Source organism: Emys orbicularis, chromosome 11 (genome assembly GCF_028017835.1).
Source record: "Emys orbicularis isolate rEmyOrb1 chromosome 11, rEmyOrb1.hap1, whole genome shotgun sequence".
NCBI lineage: Eukaryota > Metazoa > Chordata > Testudines > Emydidae > Emys > Emys orbicularis.
In genome coordinates, this window is record NC_088693.1 from 32,470,665 (window position 1) to 32,479,808 (window position 9,144).

Below are 9,144 nucleotides of genomic sequence, written 5' to 3' on the forward strand. Positions count from 1 at the left end.
TGACATGTAACTTCCCAATCTCACCCACTCTGCCCTGCAGCCCGAGGGAGGAAATGGCAGGGACCTTCTGCACCCTCCACGTCACTGCCACATGCAGCCTGAGGGAGGGGAAGTGAAATACACCACACTTCTCTCCTGGCCCCAGAAAATCCCAAGTGAAGTACAGGCAGCTCCCCTGCTCACCCCACCCCTCCCGCTGGTCTGAGGAAGCAGAAGTGCCATGCAGTTTCCCCCAAGGCAGCTGTATCTTCATTCCCCCAAGGCAGCTGTATCTTCATTCCCCCAGACCTCCCCAGCTTCAGAGCAAACTTCTTGGAACTTGAGTGACGTTCTGGGGGACTCTCTCTGGGAAGCTGATAGGGAAAGAGGTCTCTGTTTAAGGAAAGAGGGACATGCTAAACAGAAGGGGGAGAACTGTTAGCTGGTATAAAGTTAACAGCTGGTACAAATACACTTCTAATCTTAATGGTATCAATACATTTCTAATTAAGAGGTCAGGACAATGTTTTTAATGCTAGAAAGCAAATTCAGAGTAGAGATTAGTATGAAATGGTGTGCGGAGCATTATACAAGACTGAATCTGTGACTGATTGGGGGTTAGCCAGCAGTGGGCTCAGACTGACTAGAGCAAAGTCTGACATGGGCTCCCTGACTGGTGAATGGCTCAAGTGACACAATTAAGACATGCCAAATTAGAAGACATGGATTTACTTGAAATCTGAAAAGCACAAACTCTGTTCCCTGTGCCCCTGCCCTGTACCCAATTGCAAGTATCCTGAAAAAGAGCAGGAAAATTACAGGAGGACACTAGGCAGAAACAGGCGATGCAGCAATTCCAGTCAGTACACGTGACTGGACACTAAAAATCCAGTTACTGCAGGCAGCTCAGGGGAGAGTGGCAGCCTGTCGCCCGGCCCTGAAGTGGCAGTTACCATGGCAGCATACATGAACCAGCTTGGGCTGCCCCTTTGAGGAGCATGGTTTGCAGGGCTGCAGTGGAGGACAGAGTGCGGGGGGGGGGGGGGGGCATGGCAAGGGGGTAAGGAGCTCCCAGCAGGCATGGAATGTTCCCTGGGACAGGAGGAACACAAACTGCTCCACCAGCCAGTGTTTCCCCAGCCCACACTCTCAGGCAGCTCCAGGGCGGGTAGGGCCCGCGCGGGTGGGGGTTGCTGGGCAGCAATGCACAGGGAGGCAGGAGGGCTGCAGCTTAGTTCGCAAGCAGGGTGGCCTGGTTGCTCCCATGCGGCCGCAGTGCTCTTCTGACCTGCACTCCCAGGCAGCCTGCTGAAGCTGGGGTTTTCAAGTCCCTTGGGGCTGCTCACGCTGGAGTTGAGGGGGGAGAGCAGTGAGCGATGAGGCCTGGGGGATGGTGTGGGGCTGGTTTTCAGACATTAGAAAGTTGGCCACCCTAGTTACCAATTTAGTCATTTTCCAACCCTTTCCAAAATTCGAACACCCCCTCTAATTTTAATTTCTGGGGAAAGTACTGGGACAGAACACAGATGGGTGGAATTAATATGAAGGTACAGTTTTAATCTGAGTAGGCTCTTCCCTCTCTGGCTCTGCTACTCATGAGAAGAGATAACCAAAGTCCATGTTTGTGTTCAGAGCATAGCTGAAATCCCTGCTTGATTTCCAGCTATTGTTGTGGTGACTTGTCATCTTGTTTCTTTTTCTCTTTCTTCCCCCTTTTATCATATCTCCTGCTTCCCCCACCCCCACCCCCCAAAAAAAAGATACAAGGGAGGAAAACAGAGTCCTTGGATTTGAGGGAGTTGAGTGAAGGTCTATCGGGGAGAATGGGGAACCAGGAGGTCAGGGCAGGCTACTAGGTCTGAGGCTACTAGGAGTCAGTAAGTGGCTGTCATTCTCCCTGCACAGAAAGGCAAACAAATGGCTGGCAGATGAGGCACTGCATCATATTTTGCATCAAAAAACACAGCAGCAGTAGTCAAAAGAAAGGGGCTGAATTACAGAACTAGCTGGGGAAAATCACGTTCTCTGGATGGTTTGGCAAGTTGCAGTGCTCTAAGAACTGTAATGCTTCTTTCACAAAGGCTGAAATTTTCAGACAGGCTCAGACCCTGCAGCTGGGATCAGTAAGATTTCAGTATGTTGGGTGATGAGTAATTTCTTAGAATCTAGCCATTAATGAGATCCCTAAATGGGAGCCAAGCTCTTTTGGAAAAATCTAGCCCCAATTCTGGGTGCTAAGCATTTGAAAATCTGGCCCTGAGATCTTTTGAAAATCTGGCCTATAATGACCCTCTGGTCCAGTTAACATTTGATGACCTTATTACCTGAAATCTGCCCAGCAATGCCTCGCTTTTCCTATGGGACCTTCTGGGTCACATCGAGGGATTGCACTGCTCACATAGCTGTACATTCAAAAATAAAACTACCCAGCAAACCATGAAGTTCTGAGTGGAGAGAGTATCACCTGACTGTTTAAAGCCCAGCTCCTTTTTCTGTGTATTTTAATGTAAACAGAGTTGGTACTATAGATTTCAAATATTAAAACAAATGTTTTATAAAATAAAATTAGCAATGTATTAATTCTAAGTGGCTTTACTTCCTCCACCCCCCATCATTCACATTTTCCTCCATAACTAGATGCTTCTTCAGTCTCTTTTAGGCCCATATTAGGAGAGTTTTGCCAATTTAACTATACATCTTCCTCCAAGAGATTTTCTTCACTGTTTTGGGCTCACTTATTTCCCTCTATTCCACACCCCTCTTTTCTAAACATGCCTCTCAATTTCCCAGTCCACCATCTTCTTTCCCTGTCCCTTCACACATTAGTTGCCTCCACATATACTAGTGACACCCTGTAACCATGTTGCCAGGGTGGCAAATCCCAGTGGTTCTTCAGGGCACAACTCACCCCGCTGCAGCTCTCCACTAGTATGTCTATCTCTCAGAGGTCCAGTGTAGTGGTGTTTTGGTCCTCAGGCCAGAGTACCCTTTGGTCCTACTCCTTTCAGGGCACTGAGGCTCAAAGGTAATCTGGAACAAAACAAAAACAGGGTTATCCACAAATCTTCTGTAGGGCCTCACATTCCATTCTTGGCTGGTCTCTCAACCTATCTGTGCTCCTGCCAAGTCCCCCACAGGGTTGTCTGGTTGTCCCTGCTACGAGAGCTGATCCAGCTGGCAAGCGAGCTCCATTTCAGGGCTGAAACCAGGCTTCTCTCCCACCTACAAAGGCAGAGCTCTGGACTGCTTCTTGGTCAGGCCCAAACTAGGCTAGCTCTCCTCCTTTTAGCTGTTCTCTCCACATCCACCAATGGCTGTGGGTGTAGCGGGACAGGACCAGCTGGGTCCACAGGCTTTCCCTAACCTTTTCATTGCCAATGGAGAGCCCGTCAGCCTCCTTAATCCTCTCATTGCCAGTGTGAGGCCTCTCTGCCCCATCACACCCACAGAAGTCCCCATTATTTCCCCACATACTAGTCTGTATACACTCCTGGTACTGCTTCACACACCAACTCCCCCCACTAGGGCCTCCACACACAGTCACTAATCTCACCCCTCACTAGAGCCCATCCACAAACACTAGCCACTCTCTCGCCAGTGCTAGGGTTGTCAACTTTCTAACTGCACAAAACCAAACACCCTAGCCCCACCCCTTCCCCAAGGCCCCACTACCTGCTCACTACATTCCCCCTCCCTCGGTGGCTCGCTCTCCTCCACCTCACTCACTTTCACTGGGCTGGGGGAGGGGGTTGGGGTACAGGAGGGGGTGAGGGCTCTAACTGGGGATGCAGGCTCAGGGGGGGCAGAAAGGAGGGGTTCAGGGTATGGGAGGGGGCTCCGGGCTGATGCAGGGAGTTGGGGTGCAGGAGGGGCGAGGGCTCTGGCTGCAGGCTCTGGGGTGGGGCCAGGAATGAGGGGTTTGCGATGCAGGAGGGGGCTCTGAGTTTGTGGGGGGGCTCAGGGCTGAGGCAGGGGGTTGGGGTACGGGGTTACCTCGGGCGGCTCCTGGTCAGCGGTACAGCAGGGCTAAGGCAGGCTCCCTGCCTGTCCTAGCACCGCGCTGTGCCCTGGAAGCAGCCAGCACCAGGTCTGGCTCCTAGGTGTGTGTGGGGGGGGGCAGGAGGCTCTGTGCACCGCTCTCACCTGCAGGCTCCGCCCACCAGCTCCCATTGGCCGTGGTTCCCAGCCAATGGGAGTGCGGAGCCAGTGCTCAGGGCAGGGACAGCGCACAGAGCCCCGTGGCCCCCCCTCCCTGCCTAGGAGCCAGACATGCTGCTGCTGGCTGCTTCTGGGGTGCAGCGCAGAGGCAGGACAGGTAGGGACTAGCCTGTCTTCGCCCCGCAGCACCGCCTACCGGACTTTTAACGGCCCGGTCGGCGGTGCTGATCGGAGCCGACAGGGTCCCTTTTCGAAAACCGGACACCAGGCAACCCTAGCCAGTGCCCTATAGGTGTACAAGCTTCCCTCCCTTCACAAAGTAGCCCACCACCTTCACTAGAGACCCTCCACACACACACTGGCCATCCTCTTGCTAGGGCTTCCACACTCTCACACACTAGCAGCTGTCCATATTCCCATGGCCCAGTGGAGAACAGAAATGTCACATGTTTAGCTGAACTGTAATTGAGATGGCAACTAAGCAGCCTCTATTTTGCTGTTCTATTTAATGAGCTGATTTGTAAATAATTTGCATTAAACATTACACATGTTGCTTCACAGAACTTGGCAGATATGCATTAGCTCCTCCAGGTAGGGCCCCACTGTCACATACTCTAGCAATAGTGCCAAAAACAAACAGGCCCCCAAAATCATGAGATCTTTTGAAAAATATAATTTTTTTAAAAATTTGACTTAATAGTTTTTGATCATTTAGGTTTCACTTTTCAAGCATTTATCTCCATCAAAGAGGGCTAGAAAAATTACCTTTTTAAAAATGAAAACATTTCCAGCATAAAAATGGCATTCAACTCTAACACCTCCTTCTGCCACTAATCCCCCCCCCAAAAGAAAAAGTCCCCAAACCTATTGCAAGCAGAGTTTTTACCCCAAGAAGGGAGAAATGCCAGAGCGTCCATGAAGTCTAGTATAGCTTTGGTATTAAGAAAACACATCAACTATTGCAAGACTTGCATCACAAGGTTCACTCACCACTAGGGGAGCCTCTTCCTGGCTCTGCTAAAGTCCAATACCCCCTTCTATGGATCATTCATGCTCTCTCTTCATGACTTGGCCCTCCTGTCAGGTCACCATACCCCTCCCCTTTCGGGATACCAAAGGCCCACTGGATGACTGTCCTAGGCAGTCTTCACTCCATTGCCTGGTCTGTGCCACTTCCCCAGCAGCTCGTAGGGGAACCCAGGTCCACCAATAACTCTGGGTTCCAGGCCAGGGACCCTGCAACCAGCAGCCAAGGTCTGCACAGTCCCAAACCTTGCTACTGTTTCCTTGAGCTGCTCCTACTTCATCTCTATCAGGCTTTTTGCCTCTATCAGGCTCTTTCTCTACCTTCCTCTGGGTACGACCTTCCCTCAGGGCCAGGGCCCCAGCACTTTGATTCTCCCCTGCTTTCCTCCTTTCCCTCTCTACAGCTAGGGAGTGACTGTAGGGCTCCACACTGCAGACCCCTTTCTGCTGCCAACTCCCTGACTTTATCATAGATCCGCCTGTCCCTTCTCAGCTGGGCTCTATTCCCAATCAGGGGCCGCTCTAATGTGACCTATCAAGTTAATTGGCCCCCCTTCTCAGCCTCATTAACCTTTGCAGGGCTTGTGTGGAGGTGAACACCCCATCACAGCTTGCAATAAAACTGTGAGAGTTAGCAACAGTGCACTGGTCTCCCCACACACTATCCCACCCCTCACTAGATCCCCTGTACACACACACTACATCACCTAATTCATCTTCCGCCCTTCAGGCCTCACCCACACATACACTAGCTTCCCCTCACTAGCTCCCTTTGCACAGTAACCCTCCCACCTACGTAACCCTACATCCCACCACATATTATAATATCTCACCCCTTTGGGCCCTACTCACACGTAAACTTGCCTCCCTTCATTAGGTCCTTTTCCTCACACACGGTTGGTTTCAGGGTCTGCCTACCAGCTACTTCACCCTGTACATACACACAGCTAGTTTGTGTCTCCCCTATTCCCAGCAGGGCCGGCTCCAGGCACCAGCGAACGAAGCAGGTGCTTGGGGCAGCCAATGGAAAGGGGCGGCACGTCTGGGTCTTCGGCGACAATTCAGCGGCGGGTCCCTCAGTCCCTCTTGGATCAAAGGACCCGCCGCCGAATTGCCGCCGAAGAATGAAGCGGCGCGGTTGAGCTGCCACCGATTGCGGCTTTATTTTTTTATTTTTTTTCCCGCCGCTTGGGGCGGCAAAAAAGCTGGAGCCGGCCCTGAAACCTAGACTCATACACACATTAGCACCTCTCCTCTTATAAACACAGTTGTAAACTGTGGGAGTCTCCTTCCTCCCCTACTTGCAGCCTACCTTCCTCCCAGGACTGGGGGCTGCAGTGTGTTGACTGAAAGGAAGGAAACAGAAACAGGCAGCTGTGTACAGACTCCCCAGCATGCCATCAGCATCTCTGCAGGGGGGGAGGAAGAAGCACAGAAGCAGCTGCAGCTCCTCCTCCCCTGCTGCCACATCCCATGAGAAAAGAAAGGCTGCACTGCGCAGAGGGGCTATAGCTAGGGATACTTCGTATTGTTTTCACCTGTCCTGCTCTAGCCGAGGATTTGGGAGCAGCTATAGAGGGAAATAAAGTTTGTGGGGATCTGTCTCTTCACCCTCCCCATAAAATCATGCATTTTCTTTTAGTTACAATGACTGTAGTTGGAACAGAATGGCAACAACAAAGTACCAATAAAAACTAATCAAGTTGACACAGTAAGAAGGAGTCTTACATACAAGCTAGATACTTATAGTGCAACTTCATTTCTAGCATTAGACCCAAGCAACTTTCAGCTGAACCTGCTTCCAGCTCACCAGTGTTTTTTAACTGTAAGGCCTCGTCTACACTATTGATATTTTGCAAAAATTTCTCATCTTTGTTAACCACTGGTGCTAACAAAGTTAGTGTAGATAGCTGACCAGCTGCTACCAGCATTTTAAGCACTAGGTCATGTAACCCTGCTCAACATGTAACTGATATAGGCCAAGATCCAGCAAAGAATTTAACCATGTACTTAACTTTAAACATGTAAATAAGACCATTAAAGTCATGGGACAACTGATTTGTTTAAGTTATTTGCTAGATTGGAGTCATGGTGCTTAAAATTCATGTGGCTTCTGGTTAACTATATACAGTAGGGATCTCAATGTTGCTAACACCAGTGGGGTGGAACCAGTGTTAGTAAACTGTTAGAAATTGGCAAAGTGTCTCTAGAGAAGATATGACTTAAAAGAGGTTAGTATTGCTTGGGGACACACAGAATCATAGAATATCAGGGTTGGAAGGGACCTCAGGAGGTCATCTAGTTCAACCCCCTTCTCAAAGCAGGACCAATCCCCAACTAAATCATCCCAGCCAGAGATTTGTCAAGCCTGACCTTAAAAACCTCTAAGGAAGGAGATTCCACCACCTCCCTAGGTAACCCATTCCAGTGCTTCACCACTCTCCTAGTGAAAAAGTTTTTCCTAATATCCAACCTAAACTTCCCCCACTGCAACTTGAGACCATTACTCCTTGTTCTGTCATCTGGTACCACTGAGAACAGTCTACATCCATTCTCTTTGGAACCCCCTTTCAGGTAGTTGAAAGCAGCTATCAAATCCCCCCTCGTTCTTCTCTTCTGCAGACTAAACAATCCCAGTTCCCTCAGCCTCTCCTCATAAGTCATGTGCTCCAGACCCCTAATCATTTTTGTTGCCCTCCGCTGGACTCTTTCCAATTTTTCCACATCCTTCTTTTACTGTGGGGCCCAAAACTGGACACAGTACTCCAGATGAGGCCTCACCAATGCAGAATAGAGGGGAATGATCACGTCACTCGATCTGCTGGCAATGTCCCTACTTATACAGCCCAAATTGCCGTTAGCCTTCTTGGCAACAAGGACACACTGTTGATTCATATCCAGCTTCTCGTCCACTGTAACCCCTAGGTCCTTTTCTGCAGAACTGCTGCCTAGCCATTCGGTCCCTAGTCTGTAGCAGTGCATGGGATTCTTCCGTCCTAAGTGCAGGACTCTGCACTTGTCCTTGTTGAACCTCATCAGATTTCTTTTGGCCCAATCCTCTAATTTATCTCTACCCTCCAGCGTATCTACCACTCCTCCCAGTTTAGTGTCATCTGCAAACTTGCTGAGGGTGCAGTCCACGCCATCCTCCAGATCATTAATGAAGATATTGAACAAAACTGGCTCCAGGACTGACCCTTGGGGCGCTCTGCTTGATACCAGCTGCTAACTAGACATGGATCACTAACCATTGAGCCCTACGATTTAGCCAGCTTTCTATCCACCTTATAGTCCATTCATCCAGCCCATACTTTAACTTGCTGGCAAGAATTCTGTGGGAGACCGTATCAAAAGCTGTGCTAAAGTCAAGGAATAACACGTCCACCGCTTTCCCCTCATCCACAGAGCCAGTTTTCTCATCATAGAAGGCAATTAGGTTAGTCAGGCATGACTTGCCCTTGGTGAATCCATGCTGACTGTTCCTGATCACTTTCCTCTCCTCTAAGTGCTTCAGAATTGATTCCTTGAGGACCTGCTCCATGATTTTTCCAGGGACTGAGGTGAGGCTGACTGGCCTGTAGTTCCCCGGATCCTCCTCCTTCCCTTTTTAAAAGATGGGCACTACATTAGCCTTTTTCCAGTCATCTGGGACCTCCACCGATTGCCATGAGTTTTCAAAAATAATGGCCAATGGCTCTGCAATCACATCCGCCAACTCCTTTAGCACCCTCGGATGCAGTGCATCTAGCCCCATAGACTTGTGCTCATCCAGCTTTTCTAAATAGTCCTTAACCACTTCTTTCTCCACAGAGGGCTGGTCACCTCCTCCCCATGCTGTGCTGCCCAGTGCAGCAGTCTGGGAGCTGACCTTGTTCGTGAAAAAAGGGGCAAAAAAAGGATTGAGTACATTAGCTTTTTCCACATCCTCTGTCACTAGGTTGCCTCCCTCATTCAGTAAGGAGCCCACACTTTCCTTTACTT